Below are 19,718 nucleotides of genomic sequence, written 5' to 3'. Positions count from 1 at the left end.
CCACTAGTCATTGCCTGCCATTCTGAGAAGGACCTGTTTATCCCTACTCTGCTTCCTGTCTGCCAACCAGTTCTCTAACCATATCAACACATTACCCCCAATACCATGTGCTTTAATTTTGCACACCGATCTCTTATTAGTTACTTCCTCAAAAAATTCTAGAAGATTTGTCAAGCATGATTTAAGAACATTTAAGGACATTTTCAAAGATGGGGGCCATACGATATCAACCATTAATCCTGGCTGCTATATTTACACGGCGACGAGCTGGAAAAAGATTTATTTTTGATCATAGTCAACGTAATTGAAGAGGTCGCAGACATATGGGGAGGAGGCTTTAACCCACAAGTTTGCAGGGAACAGCGCTCATTGTGGAAATGTATTTTTTATCTAAGCTGATACCACACGGTATTTTTGTACCCTTTGCATTATATAACAAAATGGAGTCCTGGTCCTTCCAGAAATTTCTGCATAAAGCAGTTGGCTTGCATAAACAGCTAAACCTGGCTTGAAATGGCTGATAGCCACCAGACAGCTGGGAGGCAAGTCCTGCTGGGACAAGTACCCGCACCCACCCCCGCCCCATGGTGCTCTCCTATTGTCTATACAACACCAGTTCCATTCCACCCCACCCTTTTCGAAGTACTCAAACCACCAGCCATTATCTCTTGTGGAGACCTCATCCATTTGATGCAAAAAGATAACTGACTAGGAAACTGGACCATCCTGACACAATGCAAGGCAGGTAATAGCTCATTACCACACTCTCATCGAGTAATGGCCGGCTGGCCAACTAATAACCTTGACAAAAGGAAATATCTGGAAACCATGTCAGGACAAGGATGTAGTAATTAACTCTTTATCTGTATTCATTGACTGCGAGACAGAGCCAATACACAGGGAGAGGCCATAACTTGGGTTTTACTGTATAAATATCTTGTGAAACTGTACCATTTCGGAGGTGTTCACTTAGCTATTGACTGAGTGTGACCTTTCCCTTGCTAGCAAGTAAATTAAAGAAACTTCTGCTGGAGCTGAAGGTGTCTGAGTCGTTTATCAGAGGTCGAGATTTCGACATACCTGCAGCTCTCTGAGGCATAGTGAGTTAGAAGGCTGCACTTCTGAAAAGAGGTAGTCACAGAGATATGCCAGCTCATACAGGCAGATCTGCAGCCTACTAGCGGCAACAGGACTGCATTGCCCGCCGACGTGAAGGTGACTGCGGCACTTGTTTTCTATGCCTCCAGCTCCTTTCAGCCATCAGTAGGGGAAATATGCCCCACCTCACAGCATGCTACACATTGCTGCATTCACCAGGTGATTGCTGCACAGTATGCACACAGGACTTTATGAACTTCCGAATAACCAAGGAGACCCAAAGTGAGAGGGCTGTAGGTTTTGGATGATTTGCTGGCTTCCCCAAGGTTCAGGGTGCCCTTGACTGTCGACACATCGCCCTGCGAGCACCTTTACAGAATCCAGAGGTTTACCGAAACTGAAAGGGTTTCCACTCCTAAACATACCGATCTGTGACCATACTCAGCGCATCATGGCAGTCAATGCCCAATATCCAGGGAGCATCCATGATTCTTTCATCTTGAGTGAGAGCAGCGTCTCACACATGTCCCAGCGTCAACCACAAGGTCAGAGCTGGATGCTGGGGGACAAAGGTTACGGCCTCGCCACGTGGCTCATGAACTCCCTCCGAAACCTTCAGACAGAAGTCGAGCATCGCTATAATGAACAGACAATTGGAGTGCTCAAGCAGAGCTTCCGATGCCTGGACCACTCTGGAGGCTGCCTGCAATACTCCCCTCAGCAGGTTGCTGAGTTCATTGTGGTGTGCTGCATGCTACACAATTAGCCATCATGAGGACAGGATTAGCCAATGGGGATTGCAGGACCATCTCAGGAGCGAGGGTGGTGTGGGGGAGGAGGAAGAGGAGGAGGAGGTAGATGAGGAAGAGGAGCCTGGTGAGGAACCCATGCCACCACAACCATAGGAGAGGGATTGTGGAAATTTCGCCGCTGCAAAAGCTTTAAGGCAGCAGCTCATAATTCAACGATTTGCTTGAAGAGTGAACGGTACGTTTGACCATTGCCTGGACACTCTATCCCAGCATGTTGACTATTCCCCCTCTTATAATGCAAATGAGACACTACACAGGAATGGTTAAGGTGAACAACATAATTGATCAAACATTGTAAACTTTAATAACTTTGTTGACTTAATTTTCAAAATTTGAAACTTTAATAAAATAACATAAATTATCTGCATCCAGCAGTGTGATCAATGAACAACAACAACATTATAAACAACAGAATTCAGCACATAATGCAGCAACCCCTGCCCCACTGTCTTTTACCACTGGCTTTCTCCACCCCCCCACCATTACCCTTATCCCCCTCCCTTGCCTGCTGCTCCTACCCAAAGTGGCACCACGATGGCATGCAGTAAAGTTGTCAGAACACTGCTGTGTTGTGGGGAGAGATATTGGAGACGTCGCCTGGGGAGACATTGGACCAGCTCGTGGTGTGGAAGGCCCAGCTTCTGACTGGCGAGCCTCTTCGTCAGTGTCGCCAATCACAGCTGGTGTGGGTCTGGGTGTGACACTGGGGAATGCAGAGAGTATGGTGGAAGGGTTTATGGACTGCATCACCTGCCCAAGCTGGAGCAGAGCTTGTGCCTGTGATGCACCATATTCGGCAAGGCTTCGCTCCACACTCTCCGGGACTCCAGTGTCACTGGTGAAGGCCACCAGCCATGTGTGGGCACTGATGGCCTCACATGTTTCACGGCTCGCACCGACAATCTGCGACCCTACCTCCCCAATGGCCGCAGTGAGATTCCCGATAGTCGCGGGAATCCTACCCAAGACATCAATTAGTTGATGGGTGAGGTGGATGCTCTCCCTGGACAGTCCCACCCTATCCAGTTCCGTGTCTGCCTGTCCGTCTGTGGACCGACTTTGCCAACTCAACCTCCGGAGAGATGGCATACGGGATTCGACCCCAGAACTGCATTGCTGCACGCCACTAGTCTCAGGATCCTCAGAGGTAAACCCTGAGTAAGTCACATCTTCGACCTCAGACAAGGTGTTTGCCGGTGGGAAAAGAGGGGTAGAGTGCATCTGCCCCGGAGTCGGCTGATCTCTGCACTCCTCTTCCTCCTCCTCCTCCTCCACATGATGGTCTGACGTGGAGGGTTGATCTGAGGGATGCTGCGCCTGTGACTGGTCATCTGGGAATAGAAAACAACAGATGAGTGGTTATCAGCAGGGGAGGGGGCATGAGGAAGGTCACATAGCACAGGCTTATTTGAAGGACTGCGGCCACTCCATTATATCTAGTCCACAGACACTGCCCCAACCCTGGTCCACAGGCACTGCATCACATTGACCCAACCCTAGTCCACAGACACTACATCACATTGCTCCAGCCTAGCCCAGGGAGTGTGCAGGACTTACCCCAGTATCCAATTGGGGGTCAACACCCCCAGTGGCAGTTGCCCAACCTGAGACACCGATGAGGCCTGCCACTCGCTCCTCGAGGTCGGTGAGTGGCAGGGTCTGAGGCGGATCACCGCCTGTCCTCACCTGCTCGTGGCGGTTATGGGTCTTCTTTGCCTGCAAAGATGAAAATGAGAATGGTTACCAGAGAGTCCATCTGTTCTTGTGGCACACACAAATAGCCACCAAAGCACTTATACCATACTGTCTGAATGTAATACAGTCCTCTGTTTAATGGCCTTGGAAATTGCATGTGGTTCATCAGGAGGACATCGAAGTGCAAAATCATCTTCTGATATCTCAGAAAGCAATTTTAATAATGTGTAAAAATCATTCATGGCAAATAGGGTGCCAAACTAAGCCTATCTATGTGTCATGCATTTTAGGAGACAACCCACAGAGTGCTGAGAGACAGCATGAGAACACCCACAGACTGCTGACAGGCACCAAAAGCATGAGAATAAATAGTGCGTCAGATTTATAATTGAAGTAATGAAGGAGTGCATCAATTAAAATTGTACTCACTCCAATGACCCGACAAAGATCATTGAACTTTTTGCGGCACTGTTTCCCACTCCTAGCCACAGTGTCTGAGGCAGAGACCTCCTCAGCGATTTCCCTCCATATTCCATTAAAAATAGCTGGCTGGGGTCTAGATCCACCCTTCCGATATAATTCCTGCCATCTCCTCCCCACAGCCCCCATAAGAGCTTCGTTAGCCTCTTGAGTAAATTTCCTAGCAGCTGTCTGCTATCCTCCTCCTCCTCCATGACCAAAATCGAATTATAAAATGTTTGATTCAGCCCTGGGTATACTGCGCCTGTGTGTGGCCGTGGCCGTGTCCTGCATTAGCGTTTGCGATCGGACAGCAGACCAAAAGCGCAGGATGAAAAAAAAATTGCGCGCAAATTCTGTGGTGCAACGCCGGAGTTAGAGCTAATGCTCCTCATGAACTTTTATTTGGTGAAAGTTGCGTGCTGTGGCACTAACACTAACCCGGCGGTTAAATTTTGATTTTGCCCCGATTTGCGCCGGAAATGGGCAAATTCACGAAAAGCCAAAAATCCAGCCCAACATCTACAAATTGTGTAAAGTAACTTCTCAGCACAAGTACTGTGAACAAACCCTTTCAGACAAGCAGGTAAGGAAGCAGCTGTGAAGAGGTGTGCGTCGGAGGGACTGGAGTCGATCATCATCCCCGGCAACCAAATTCTAATTTGATTTAAGTTTTTCGTTAAAGTTTTAAATTGTTACTTTGTGGGTTCTAGTGCCCTTGCAAAAAAAAAGAAAGCAGCTGTGATACTCAATCCTTATTGGTCTATTTCCCTGTCATGGATTCAGCTCCCTCAAGTGTCACTTTCTTCTTGTCTTCTTCATTACAGCAAAATTCTAAAGGGGCAAGGTATGTTAAAAAGACAAGCCTGAAGGCTCTGTGCCTCAATGCAAGGAGTATTCGGAATAAGGTGGACAAATTAACTGCGCAGATAGCAGTTAATGGATACGATTTAATTGGCATCACAGAGACATGGCTCCAGGGTGATCAATGCTGGGAACTCAACATCCAGGGGTATTCAGCATTTAGGAAGGATAGACAGAGAGGAAAAGGATCGGGGTGGCGTTGCTGGTTAAAGATGAAATCAATGCAATTGTAAGGAAGGACATTAGCCTGGATGATGTGGAATCGGTATGGGTGGAGCTGCGGAATACCAAAGGGCAGAAAATGCTGGTGAGAGTTGTGTACAAGCCACCAAACAGTAGTAGTGAGGTTGGGGAAAGCATAAAACAAGAAATAAGGGATGTGTGCAATAAAGGTACAACAGTTATCATGGGCGAATTAAATTTACATATAGATTGGGTTAACCAAACTGGTAGCAATGCGGTAGAGCAGGATTTCCTGGAGTGCATTAGGGATGGTTTTCGTGACCAAAATGTGGAGGAACTGACTAGAGAGCTGGCCATCCTAGAATGGGTGATGTGTAATGAGAAGGGACTAATTAGCAATCTTGTTGTGCGAGGCCCCTTGAGGAAGAGTGACCATAATATGGCAGAATTCTTTATTAAGATTGAGAGTGACACAGTTAATTCAGAAAATAGGGTCCTGAACTTAAGGAAAGCTAACTTCGATGGCATGAAGCGCGAATTGACTAGAAAAGACTGGCAAATGATACTTAAAGGGTTGATGGTGGATAGGCAATGGCAAACATTTATAGATCACATGGATGAAATTCAACAGTTCTACATCCTTGTCTGGAATAAAAATAAAACAGGGAAGGTGGCTCAACCGTGGCTAACAAGGGAAATTAAGGAAAGTGTTAGATTCGAGGAAGAGGCATATAAATTGGACAGAAAAAGTAGCAAACCTGAGGACTGGGAGAAATTTAGAATTCAGCAGAGGAGGACAAAGGGTTTAATTACTAGGGGGAAAATAGAGTATGAGAGGAAGCTTGCCGGAAACATAAAAACTGACTGAAAAAGCTTCTATAGAAACGTAAGTCCCTTGCAGTCAGACTCAGGTGAATTAATAATGGAGAACAAAGAAATGGCAGACCAATTGAACAAATACTTTGGTTCTGTCTTCACGAAGGAAGACACAAATGACCTTCTGGATGTACTGGGGACCGAGGGTCGAGTGAGAAGGAGGAACTGAAGGATATATTTATTAGGCGGGAAATTGTGTTGGGGAAATTGATGGGAATGAAGGCCGATAAATCCCCAGGGCCTGATTGTCTGCATCCCAGAGTACTTAAGGAGGTGGCCCTCGAAATAGTGGATGCATTGGTAATCATTTTCCAACCTTCTATCGATTCTGGATCAGTTTCTATGGACTGGAGGGTAGCTAATGTAACACCACTTTTTAAAAAAGGAGGGAGGGAGAAAACGGGTAATTATAGACCGGTTAGTCTGACATCAGTAGTGGGGAAAATGTTGGAATCTATTATTAAGGATGAAATAGCAGCGCATTTGGAAAGCAGTGAGAGGATCGGTCCAAGTCAGCATGGATTTATGAAGAGGAAATCATGCTTGACAAATCTTCTGGAATTTTTTGAGGATGTAACTAGTAGAGTGGACAAGGGAGAACCAGTGGATGTGGTGTATTTGGACTTTCAAGAGGCCTTTGACAAGGTACCACATAAGAGATTGGTGTACAAGATCAAGGCACATGGTATTGGGAGTAATGTACTGGCGTGGATAGAGAATTGGTTGGCAGGCAGGAAGCAGAGAGTAGGGATAAACGGGTCCTTTTCGGAATGGGAGGCAGTAACTAGTGGAGTACCGCAGAGCTCAGTGCTGGGACCCCAGCTCTTCACAATATACATTAATGATTTGGATGAAGGAATTGAGGGTAGTATCTCCAAGTTTGCAGATGACACTAAACTGGATGGCGGTGTGAGCTGTGAGGAGGATGCTAAGAGGCTGCAGGGTGATTTGGACAGGTTAGGAGAGTGGGCAAACGCATGGCAGATGCAGTATAATGTGGATAAATGTGAGGTTATCCACTTTGGTGGCAAAAACACGAAGGCAGAATATTATCTGAATGGTGACAGATTAGGAAAAGAGGATGTGCAATGAGACCTGGGTGTCATGGTTCATCAGTCATTGAAAGTTGGCATGCAGGTACAGCAGGCGGTGAAGAAGGCAAATGGCATGTTGGCCTTCATAGCTCGGGGATTTGAGTATCGGAGCAGCGAGGTCTGACTGCAGTTGTACAGGACCTTGGTGAGGCCTCACCTGGAATATTGTGTTCAGTTTTGGTCTCCTAATCTGAGGAAGGATGTTCTTGCTATTGAGGGAGTGCAGCGAAGGTTCACCAGACTGATTCCCCGGATGGCTGGGCTGATATATGAGGAGAGACTGGATCAACTGGGCCTTTATACACTGGAGTTTAGAAGGATGAGAGGGGATTTCATAGAAATGTATAAGATTCTGACGGGACGGGATAGGTTAAATGCGGATAGAATGTTCCCGATGTTGGGGAAGTCCAGAACCAGGGGACACAGTCTTAGGACACGGGATAGGCCATTTAGGACTGAGATGAGGAGAAACTTCTTCACTCAGAGAGCTGTTAACCTGTGGAATTCCCTGCCACAGAGAGTTGTTGATGCCAATTCATTATATATATTCAAGAGGGAGTTAGATGTGGCCCTTATGGCTAAAGGGATCAAGGGGTATGGAGAGAAAGCAGGAAAGGGGTACTGAGGTGAATGATCAGCCATGATCATATTGAGTGGTGGTGCAGGCTCGAAGGGCCGAATGGCTTACTCCTGCACCTATTTTCTATGTTTCTATGTTTCCTTCACTGGCAAGCTCCAGGAAGCTCGGGAAACCTGTGCAGCCAAAGTTAAACTTCAAAACCCACGTTAATATCACTGTGATTGAGCGATGAACATATTGAAATTGATAACCTGCATCCCCCACAGGGCTTGCTCACACGCGCCTAACGTGCTGTAGTTAAATGCGGAAATCGGCGGGTTGGAACCGGCTTCCCGATGTGGTCGCATTTTTCTGGGCTTTCAGCCCCCAACTGCACCCAAACCCACAAGCTCACCCACATTAACATTCCCCCCAGGATCTAGTTATAGAGCCAAGGGTCTCTTATGTCTTTTAACAGCCTTCTCAACTTGTCCTGCCACCTTCAAAGATTGAGGTACATACACCCCAAGGTCTCTCTGTTCCTTCGCCTCCTTTGAAATGATACAATTAAATTTATATTGCCTCTCTTCATTCTTACAACCAAAATGAATCATTTCACACTTCTCTGGAATAAATTTCATCAGCCTTGTGTCTGCCCATTTCGCCTATCTGCCTCTGTCTTCCTGAGGGCTATTACTACCCTCTTCACTGCTTTCTATGTTTCTGAATTTCTTGTCATCCGCAGAGTTTGAAATTATACCGTGTATAGTCAAGTCCCGGTCATTAATATAAATCAAAAAGTGCAGTGGTCCTAATACTAACGCCTGGGGGACATCACTGTGAACTCGAGTTTCTTGTTTTGACTGTTTGTTTCCATGTTACGGCAGTGAAAAGAGCTGTGTGTTTTTTTAAATCATGTAGTGTTTTCTAAGAGATATGTTCAAAATTATTGGAATTAATTGCTAAAGATTCAACACTTTTACTGTTTTGATTGAGTTTATGTAATGAATCAGATATTATTCTGTGAGTCTCTTGCTGCGATGTTCTGCTTCGGTGCAATTATCTTTAAGTAAATAATATTTAGGCACATTTTAGGATATTAAAGTCAACATCTACAAGTTTGCCAACCCTCCAGGATTGCCCTGGAGTCTCCAGGAACTAAAGACTCGTCTCCAGGACACTGCTGTGAGCAACCTCGTGGGGAAGTCTAGAACTAGGGGCATCATTTCACAATAAGGGTCACCCATTTAAAACAGAAATGAGGTGGAATTTCTTCTCTCAGAGGGTCGTGAATCTTTGGAATTCTCTTCCCCAGAGAGCTGTGGAGGCTGGGTCATTGAATATATTTAAGGTGGAGTTAGACTATTTTTGAATGATAAGGGAGTGAAGGGTTATGGGGAGCGGGCAGGGAAATGGAGTTGAGGCCAAGATCAGATCAGCCATGATCTTACTGAATGGCGGAGCAGGCTCGAGGATCCAAATGGCCTGTTCCCACTCCTATTTCTTCTTATGTTATTATTATAACCCAGGAGAGAAAAACACTGGAGCATTTTCTTTAAACACTTCCGTTTATTAGTTATAAAAATATCGGGCATCTCAGCCTATCATATTGTAGCATTCCTACCTGAAAAAAGTGTTGAAGCAGTGCAGAGAGCAACCAATGGCATCTTAACTATGGTTGCACTTGGAGCAATTTTTACAATAAGCACCTGACTAGCTGCATATCTCCGAGGAATCAAAGATAATCCAATGAATTATTTAATTGGAGGCTGCGGTTTTCCTCACAGCTACAGATTGCCTGACTCCTGCCACACTTGCAGTTCTCATGAAGGTGGGCAAGGTGGCAGGCTGGTGCATAGCAAGATCTTTCAGACTTTGTAAACAGCTGAAGCAACAGCAACTTGCATTTATATAGTGCCTTTAAAATGTCCCAATGTGCTTCAAGGAGCATTATCAAACAAAATTTGACCCCAAGCCACAGAAGTCGACAGGTGCCCAAATGCTTGGTTGAAACAGTAGGTTTTATGGAGAGTCTTAAAGGAGGAGAGAGAAGTAGAGAGGCAAAGAGACTTAGGGAGGGAATTCCAGAGCCTAGGGCCAAGTCAGCTGAAGACATAGCTGCCAATAGTGGAGCGATTAAGATCTGTAATGTGCAAGACGAGAAAATTGGAGGAGAACAGAGATCTAGGAGGGGTGTACAACTGAAAGATTTTATCGAGATAGCGATGGGCGAGGCCATTGTGGGATTTGAAAACAAGGATGAGAATTTTTAAATTGAGACATTGTCGGATTGGGAGCCAATGTTAGTCAGTGAACACAGGGATGATGGGTGAATGGGACTTGGATACAGGCAGCGGAGATTTGGATGAGTTCCAGTTTATGCAGGGTGGAAGATGGGAGGCCAGACAGGAGAGCAAGGTCCAGAGATAACAAAGGCACTGATGAGGGCTGAGTCCTTTTTTTTTTAATCGAGAAAAATTATCTCCCACCCTCTCTTCCCAGTCATTTCTTTATTCCTTTCATAAGAACATAAGAATTTGGAACAGGAGTAGGCCATCTAGCCCCTCGAGCCTGCTCCACCACTCACTTGGTCCTTTTCTCACTGATGTTGTTAGGAACATAAGAAAAACAAGCAGGATTGGCCATCTGGCCCCTCGAGCCTGATCATGGCTGATCTGATCCTGGGCTCAGCTCCACTTCCCTGCCCGCTCCCCATAACCCTTCACTCCCTTAGCGCTCAAAAATTTGTCTATCTCCACCTTAAATATATTCAGTGACCCAACCTCCACAGCTCTCTGGGGCACTCATCTCAGTTCTAAATGGGCGACCCCTTATTCTGAAACTATGGTCCTAGTTCTGGATTCCCCCATGAGGGGAAACATCATCTCTGCGTCTACTTTGTCGAGCCCCCTCAATACCTTATATGTTTCAATAAGATCACCTCTTATTCTTCGAAACTCCAATGATTATGGGCCCAGCCTACTCAATCGTTCTTCATAAGTCAACTCCTTCATCTCAGGTTGTTCTTTTGTATGTTATCTTGCCTACTCTACTGCAGTTCTTGGTGCACCTCTTCTATTTTTCAGCCTCTTTTATGTCCTTTGCATTAATATGCTCCCTGTTCTTAACCTCGGGCGGGAACATAAACAAATGTGCAACCCTCCATTCATGAATTGGAAGAAGTGCTGGAAAATGTAGTAGCGGTTGGAGCAGACATGCAACATAGAAACATAGAAACATACAAAATAGGTGCAGGAGTTGGCCATTCGGCCCTTCGAGCCTGCACCACCAGTCAATAAGATCATGGCTGATCATTCACCTCAGTACCCCTTCCTGCTTTCTCTCCATACCCCTTGATCCCTTTAGCCGTAAGGACCATATCTAACTCCCTCTTGAATATATCCAATGAACTGGCATCAACAACCCTCTGCGGCAGGGAATTCCACAGGTTAACAACTCTCTGAGTGAAGAAGTTTCTCCTCATCTCAGTCCTAAATGGCCTACCCCTTATCATTAGACTGCGTCCCCTGATTCTGGACTTCCCCAACATCAGGAACAAACTTCCCACATCCAACCTGTCCAGTCCCATTAGAATCTTATATGTGTCTGTGAGATCCCCTCTCATCCTTCAAAACTCCAGTGTATAAAGGCCCAGTTGATCCAGTCTCTCCTCATATGTCAGTCGTCATCCCAGTGAACCTTCGCTGCACTCCCTCAATAGCAAGAACGTCCTTCCTCAGATTAGGAGATCAGAACTGAACACAATATTCCAGGTGAGGCCTCACCAAGACCCTGTACAACTGCAGTCAGACCTCCCTGCTGCTATACTCAAATCCCCTAGCTATGAAGGTCAACATACCATTTGCCTTCTTCACCGCCTGCTGTACCTGCATGCCAACTTTCAATGACTGATGTACCACGACACCCAGGTCTCGTTGCACCTCCCCTTTTCCTAATCTGCCGCCATAGATAATATTCTGCCTTCGTGTATTTTCCCCCAAAGTGGATAACCTCACATTTATTCACATTATACTGCATCTGCCATGCATTTGCCCACTCGGCTAACCTGTCCTAATCACGCCGCAGCCTCTTAGCGTCCTCCTCAGAGCTCACACCGCCATCCAGTTTTGAGTCATCTGCAAACTTGGAGATATTATACTCAATTCCTTAATCCAAATCATTAATGTATATTGTAAATAGCTGTGGTCCCAGCACTGAGCCCTGTAGCACCCCACTAGTCACTTCTGCCATTCTGAAAAGGACCCGTTTATCCCAACTCTCTGCTTCCTGTCTGCCAACTAGTTCTCTATCCACATCAGTACATTGCCCCCAATACCATGTGCTTTAATTTTGCACACCAATCTCTTGTGTGGGACCTTGTCAAAAGCCTTTTGAAAGTCCAAATACACCACATCGACTGGTTCTCCCTTGTTCACTCTACCAGTTACATCCTCAAAAAATTCGAGAAGATTTGTCAAGCATGATTTCCCTTTCATAAATCAATGCTGACTTGGACCGATCCTGTCACTGCTTTCCAAATGAGCTGCTATTTCATCTTTAATAATTGATTCCAACATTTTTCCCAAACTGATGTCAAGCTAACTGGTCTATAATTACCCGTTTTCTCTCTCCCTCCTTTTTTAAAAAGTGAAGTTACATTAGCTACCCTCCAGTCCATAGGAACTGATCCAGAGTCGATAGACTGTTGGAAAGTGATCACCAATGCATCCATTATTTCTATGGTCACTTCCTTAAGTACTCTGGGATGCAGACTATCAGGCCTCGGAGATTTATCGGCCTTCAATCCCATCAATTTCCTTAACACAATTTCCCGCCTAATAAGGATATCCTTCAGTTCCTCCTTCTCACTAGACCCTCGGTCCCCTAGTATTTCCAGAAGGTTATTTGTGTCTTCCTTCGTGAAGACAGAACCAAAGTATTTGTTCAACTGTTCTGCCATTTCTTTGTTCCCCATTATAAATTCACCTGAATCTGACTGCAAGGGAACTATGTTTGTCTTCACTAATCTTTTTCTCTTCACATATCTATGAATGCTTTTGCAGTCAGTTTTTATGTTCCCGGCAAGCTTCCTCTCATACTCTATTTTCCTCCTCCTAATTAAACCCTTTGTCCTCCTCTGCTGAATTCTAAAATTCTCCCAATCCTCAGGTTTGCTGCTGTTTCTGGCCAATTTATATGCCTCTTCCTTCGATTTAACACTATCCTTAATTTCCCTTGTTAGCCACGGTTGAGCCACCTTCCCCGTTTTGTTTTTACTCCAGACAGGGATGGACAATTGTTGAAGTTCATCCATGTGATCTTTAAATGTTTGCCTTTGCCTATCCACTGTCAACCCTCCAAGTATCATTTGCCAGTTTATTCTAGCCAATTCATGTCTCATACCATCGAAGTTTCCTTTCCTTAAGTTCAGGACATTAGTCTCTGAATTAACTGTGTCACTCTCCATTTTAATAAAGAATTCTACCATATTATGGTCACTCTTCCCCAAGGGGTCTCGCACAACAAGGTTGCTAATTAGCCCTTTCTCATTACACATCACCCAGTATAGGATGGCCAGCCCTCTAGTTGGTTCCTCGACATATTGGTCTAGAAAACCATCTCTAATACACTCCAGGAAATTCTCCTTCACCGTATTGCTACCAGTTTGGTTAGCCCAATCTATATGTAGATTAAAGCCGTCCATGATAACTGCTGTACCTTTATTGCACGCATCCCTAATTTCTTGTTTGATGCTGCCCCCAACCTCACTACTACTGTTTGATGGTCTGTACACAACTCCCACTAGCGTTTCCTGCCCTTTGGTATTCCGCAGCTCCACCCATACCGATTCCACATCTTCCAAGTTAATGTCCTTCCTTACTATTGCGTTAATTTCCTCTTTAACCAGCAACGTTATCCCACCTCCTTTTCCTTTCTGTCTATCCTTCCTTAAAGTTGAATACCCTTGGATGTTGAGTTCCCAGCCTTGGTCACCCTGGAGCCATGTCTCCGTCATGCCAATTATATCATATTCATTAATTGCTGCCTGTGCAGTTAATTCTTTCACCTTAATACGAATACTTCTCGCATTGAGGCACAGAGCCTTCAGACTTGTCTTTTTAACACACTTTTCCCTTTTGGTTTTTTGCTATAATGTGGCCCTTTTTGATTTTTGCCTTGGGTTTCTCTGCCCTATACGTGTAGGAGAAGCTGGAAGGTATTGAGGAGATTGTGACCAGTGACTGGAGGCTGGCAATGAGGAGGTGAAAAGGTAAGTTCAGAAAGGACGAGGAGTAGCCTCTATTTCTCCTCCACCAAAACCACACACTATTCCAGGGTCATCCAGGAGAGCAAAGATAACCAGCTTCTTTTCTCCACTCCCAACTTTCTCCTCAAACCCTTCATACTCCCCGCCCCACTCCACCCTCACTTCTAACAAGAGTGTGATGAGCTCCTGGACTTCTTTATCAGAAAGATTGAGACACTCTGCTTACCTGCATCTGTTACTTCCTCCGTCCCCCTCCCTCAGCCCAGAAAGCCAGGACTCCTCCCACCGTAAGTATGAACCTGTGTCTTTCTCCAGTTTCTCTCCAATTTTCCCTTCATGCCCCAAGCTCACCTTGCCCATGTGACTCCCCTCCAGTTCACTTGACATCATTCCTACTAAACCCCTGACCACCCAACTTCCCTTACTGGACCCCATGCTCGCTGACATTGTAAATGGTCTCCGCTCCTCACGTTATGTCTTTCTTGCTTTCAAAACTGCCATCATCAACCACTCCTCAATAAACCCACCCGTGAATCCTCCGTCACTGCAAACTACTGTTTCAACTCCAACCTCCCTTTCCTCTCCAAGTTTTTTGAATGTGTTGTTGCCTGCTTAATTATTGCCTGGTCTTTCTCACAACTCCATGGTTGAATCTCTCCAATTGGTTTTCCGTCCCTACCATAGCACTAAAAGGGTTCTATCCAACGTGATTGATTACATCCTCAGTGACTGTGATCACAGTGCATTATCCCTCACCCAGCTTCATGTCTATCCAGCTTTTGATACAGTCAACCACACCATCCTCCTTCAATTCCTTTTTTCTGTTGTCCAACTCAGTGGGATTGGCCTCACATTGTTCCACTCTTGTCTATCCGATCGTAGCCAGAGTACATCTAGCAATGGCTTCCCTTCTGGCTCCAATACGTTGTGGAACCAGCCAGGGAGCAGTCTATTTTAGAATTAATGATCTCATAGTAAAGGATCCTCTAAGGGAGAGTGATCCAAGCATGTTAGAATTCCAAATTCAGTTTGAGAGTGAGAAACATGGGTCTGAAACTAGTGTCCAAAACCTAACTAAAGGGAATTACAAAGGTATGAACACAGAGTTGGCTAAAGTGGACTCGGAAAATAGACTAAAGGTTAAGATGGTAGATAAGCAGTGGCAGACATTTAAGGAGATAGTTCATAACTCTCAGCAAAGATATATTCCAGTGAGAAAGTTTGGGCCCGAAATTGATGAAGGCCAAGGCCCATCTAATTGCGGCCCAAAGTACAGCTGATGGGCGCTGAGAGACCGGGCGGCACTTTATCAGGAAGATTCCTCTAAAAGAGGTGGCAGTACTGACCAGCGGCAAAATAACGGCTTACGCCATCAATCTGGGCGACAGCGGGCGAGAGCTCTCAATCTTAGCAACAAAGGTTCTTGCTGTCAAGTGCTGCCGAGGATGGAGTTGGGCCCAGGGAGGGTGGAAGACCTGCAAATAAAAAACATTACAAAAAAAACACAACAGAACACCTTCAGGGGACCCCATCCAGGTAAGTCGCTGTGAAAATAACATTTTAAATATGTTCACTATCTTTTTTTTCTGTTCTTCATACCTACTATCGGGTTTAGACCTGCCTCCACTCAGTGGTCCTTCCTCCTGCTAGCGCCGACTCCCACCGACTCCCGCCCGCATCAGTCTGGCATTTCAGTGGGCAGGAGGCCACTTGTGCTACTTGGCCGCCGGAGGACGTCAGCAGGCAGTTCCTGGTGGTGTTCCCCTCCCGGCCACTCCAGCCCAAGTGGAAACTGGGAGAGAGAGAAAACCAGAGCCAAAATTTGGCGGCAGTCGGCAGCAGCCGGTGGCAGTGGGCGGTAAGGCCACCAATATCGCGCCCAAAGACTCTACGAGAAGGATGAACCATCCAGAGGATTGGGAAATTTTTAGAAACCAGCAAAGGATGACTAAAAAAATGAAAGAGAGAGAAGATAGATAATGAGAGTAAACTGGCAAGAAATATAAAAACAGACAGTAAGATCTTCTACAGGTGTATAAAAAGGAAGAGAGTAGCAAAAGTAGATATTAATCCCTTAGAGGATGAGACTGGGGAATTAATAATGGGAAACAGGGAAATGGCAGAGACTTTGAACAAATATTTTGTATTGGTCTTCATGTTAGAAGACAATAAAAGAATCCCAATAATAATAGATAAGCAAGTGGCTGTAGGGAGGGAGGAACTTAAAACAATCACTATCACGAGAGAAAAAGTACTAGGCAAGCTAATGGGACTAAAGGCAGACAAGTCTCCTGGACCTGATGGCTTGCATCATGGGGTCTTAAAAGAAGTGGCTGCAGAGACAGTGGATGCATTGGTTGTAATATATCAAAATTCCCTGGATTCCGGAGAGGTCTCAGTGGATTGGAAAACCGTAAATGTAACGCCCCTACTCAACAAAGGAGAGAGAGATAAAGCAGGACCCTGTAGACCAGTTAGCCTAACATCTGTCATTGGGAAAATGCTGGAATCCATTATTAAGGAAGTAGTAGCAGCACATTCAGAAAATCATAATGGCCTAGAAATCGCTGACACAGCCTTCCCGCGGGCAATCGGGTAAATTAAAGAAAGAAAATGCGCACCTACCATTTTTTCCTGCTCCCTCCTGCATTTCCGTTTCTCTGTTGAAGATTCCCGGGCAGCGTATGACTTCACACCGCCCGGGAATGCTGCGCGCGAAGCCTGTGGCTCCCTTTGGAGACTGTCCCCGCCCACAGGAGCTGTCAAAAGGAGCTCATTTAAATAGGGCATGCCCCCGGGAATTTTTAGACTTCAGTCCTGCGGCAGCCTTAGAAATCACTGTAAGACTTTGAAAGATAAGATTTTTCAAAGATTTTTTAATTTTTTCGAATAATTTAAAGATTGTCTCATTTATTTTAAACATTTTAATAGTTTTAAACACTTTAAAAGAGAATTAAAGCAATGTAAAGACTGTTAAAAATCTTTAAATTATTTGTAATAATTATCATTAAACAAATGAGTGAAATGGATGTATCTAATGTTGTCATCATGAAAAGGGCTCAGAATTTCTCTGACGGTTATCTGACAAAACTCGCCAATGAGGTTGAGGCGAAACACCTCCGGTTCATTGGGAACACAAAGTCGAAATCACCACGGAAAGGACAAATGGCAGCATGGAATGAAGTTGCTATGGTTGTTAGCGCCATTAACACAGACAGTGGAACAATGCCACAAGAAATCCCCTGGGAGGACAGGTGCACCAACATCAGTGTCCTCACCCAGGCTAACATCCCCAGCATTGAAGCACTGACCAGCTTCGCTGGGCAGGCCACATAGTTCACATGCCAGACACGAGATTCCCTAAGCAATTGCTCTATGCGGAGCTCCTTCACGACAAATGAGCCAAAGGTGAGCAGCGGAAACGTTACAAGGACACCGTCAAAGTCTCCCTGGTGAAGGGCGACATCACCACTGACACTTGGGAATCCCTGGCCGAAGACCGCGCTAGATGGAGAAAGTGCATCCTGGAGGGAATTGAGCTCTTTGAATCTCAATGCCGCGAGCGTGAAGAGGTCAGGAGCATGTGGTAAATCAGTGACAATCCCCTGACCACGACGAATGTCTGTCCCACCTGTGGCAGGGTCTGTGGCTCTCATATTGGACTGTTCTGCCACCAAAGAACTCACTTTAGAAATGGAAGCAAGTCTTCCTCGATTCCGAGGGACTGCCTATGATGATAATGATGCCGCAAGAAATTAAATGATTTGATGCGATCTGCTAAGGTTTCTATATAAGAAATTACAAATGTTTTTAACCTATTTCAAAGTCCATTGTTAACTGACTTAATCATTTGGTTATCTGAGCTCATTGTGAAGTTTTATGACTTTGGTTCAATGAAACGGCTTGTTTACATTTAACCTTGAGCTGCTTCTAAGTTGTAAAAAGTCAACATTGGTGTGTCTCCAACAGAGACAGGAGGTTGTTTGTGCTAAGGTGTTGTGTTATTTTGTATTTCACTATTTTATTTAATACTTATAGTCTGTCGTCACTTGAAATTTTGATTCAACATTTTTATTAACAACCAACCAAATGTTACAACTGTTCGAAAAGTAGTTTACATTGTTGAATCTTTATTACAGTAGGAAACTAAAGAAATCACTTTAAACTGTTTACATGTTTTTATCAAAGACTTTTGAAAATGTTTGTAAAGTAGCAAAATTTTATCGAACAAAGATGAAAAGCTTTGAAGCAATAACATTTTAACTTTTCACTTTAAATTTTGTTTCATCCTTTCTGTGCCGTGCTGGGCTTGGGCAGGGAGAGAGAGGAGGCGACAGTCATCACCTCTTAAACATGTTGGCGACTAGCTGTTCCCTGACAGCTCTGCTTTCGGCAGCTTGTTCCTCCCCTTCACGCCTCCCCACAGGGACATTTTCAAGATCTTCCATTTCAGAAGGGAGGTCATCTAAAAGGTTAAGAGTTAGTCCTTCTTTCAGAGCAAAGTGGTGCAAAGCGCAGCAGGCTACCACAAACCTTGCCACTTTTGCAGGACTGTACTGCAATGTCCCCTCTGATCTGTCCAGGCACCGGAAGCGTGATTTAAAAAACCTGATTGTCCTCTCGACATCTTGATGTGTCCCCACATGTGCTTGGTTGTATCTCTCCTGGGCCTCATTATTGGTCCTGCGGTATGGTGTCATCAACCACGTTTTTAGCGGGTAGCCCTTGTCGCCCAATATCCATGTGGATCCTGGAGGCAATTCGTTGAGACAGTCATATAAGTTGGAGTGTTGGAGGATAGAGGAGGGCTACTTCCACAGTGACCTGCATTCATGCTTAGGATCCTGAGTTGCACATCACAGACGATCATTACATTTAATGAATGATACCCCTTCCTGTTGATGAATCTCACAGTATTACCAATCGGTGCCTTCAATGCAACATGGGTTCCATCGATGGCCGCAATCATTTTTGGGAAGCCAGCAATTCCACAAAAAGCAAGGGCACTATCCCTTTGCTGCGGAGCAGACAAGTCAAAACGTATGAACTCATCGCCCCTTCGTAATATGGCATCCGTTACCTGATGAATGCAGGACCTCACAGCAAACTGGCTTATGTTTGAAATGTCACCGGTGTCTGTCTGAAATGACCCTGCTGTATAGAAGGTCAGTGCGATGGTTACCTTCATGGACACAGCCAAAGCAGTGCGGGTCGTGGGGCGTGTTTGAAGGTCGTTTCTCAACATGTCACATAGTCGTCCAATTGTCTCTTTGCTGAAGTGCAGCCTCCTCACACATAACTTCTCCGACAGCATTTCAAAAGATAGCCTCTCCCTGTAAACTGTCTCTGGTGGGTAATTATTCCTTCTGATGAGGCGGTGTTCATGGTTCACCAATCTTCTTAATTGTTCCCTGCGACGTATGTTTCTCTGCTCCAGAATGTCACAGATATGTATGGTAATATCATAAGCAGGCATGTTTCTCCATCACAGATAGATGCTGTACACATAGGTAGAAAGAAGGAGATACTTGTAGAACTCATTTTTAAAGTCATAGAAACATAGAAACATAGAAAATAGGTGCAGGAGCAGGCCATTCAGCCCTTCTAGCCTGCACCGCCATTCAACGAGTTCATGGCTGAACATGAAACTTCAGTACCCACTTCCTGCTTTCACGCCATACCCCTTGATCCCCCGAGTAGTAAGGACTTCATCTAACTCCCTTTTGAATATATTTAGTGAATTGGCCTCAACTACTTCCTGTGGTAGAGAATTCCACAGGTTCACCACTCTCTGGGTGAAGAAGTTTCTC

General features: G+C 45.2%; 1 pseudogene; it reads right to left on the bottom strand.

The window, feature by feature from the left end:
- Positions 1 to 1,310: 1,310 nt before the first annotated feature.
- Positions 1,311 to 19,384, bottom strand: LOC139278152 (putative nuclease HARBI1; annotated as a pseudogene).
- Positions 19,385 to 19,718: the final 334 nt, after the last annotated feature.

Source organism: Pristiophorus japonicus, chromosome 13, assembly GCF_044704955.1.
Source record: "Pristiophorus japonicus isolate sPriJap1 chromosome 13, sPriJap1.hap1, whole genome shotgun sequence".
Taxonomy (NCBI): Eukaryota; Metazoa; Chordata; class Chondrichthyes; family Pristiophoridae; genus Pristiophorus; species Pristiophorus japonicus.
Note: the sequence above shows the minus strand (reverse complement) of the source record. Positions and strands in the feature narration are given on the sequence as shown.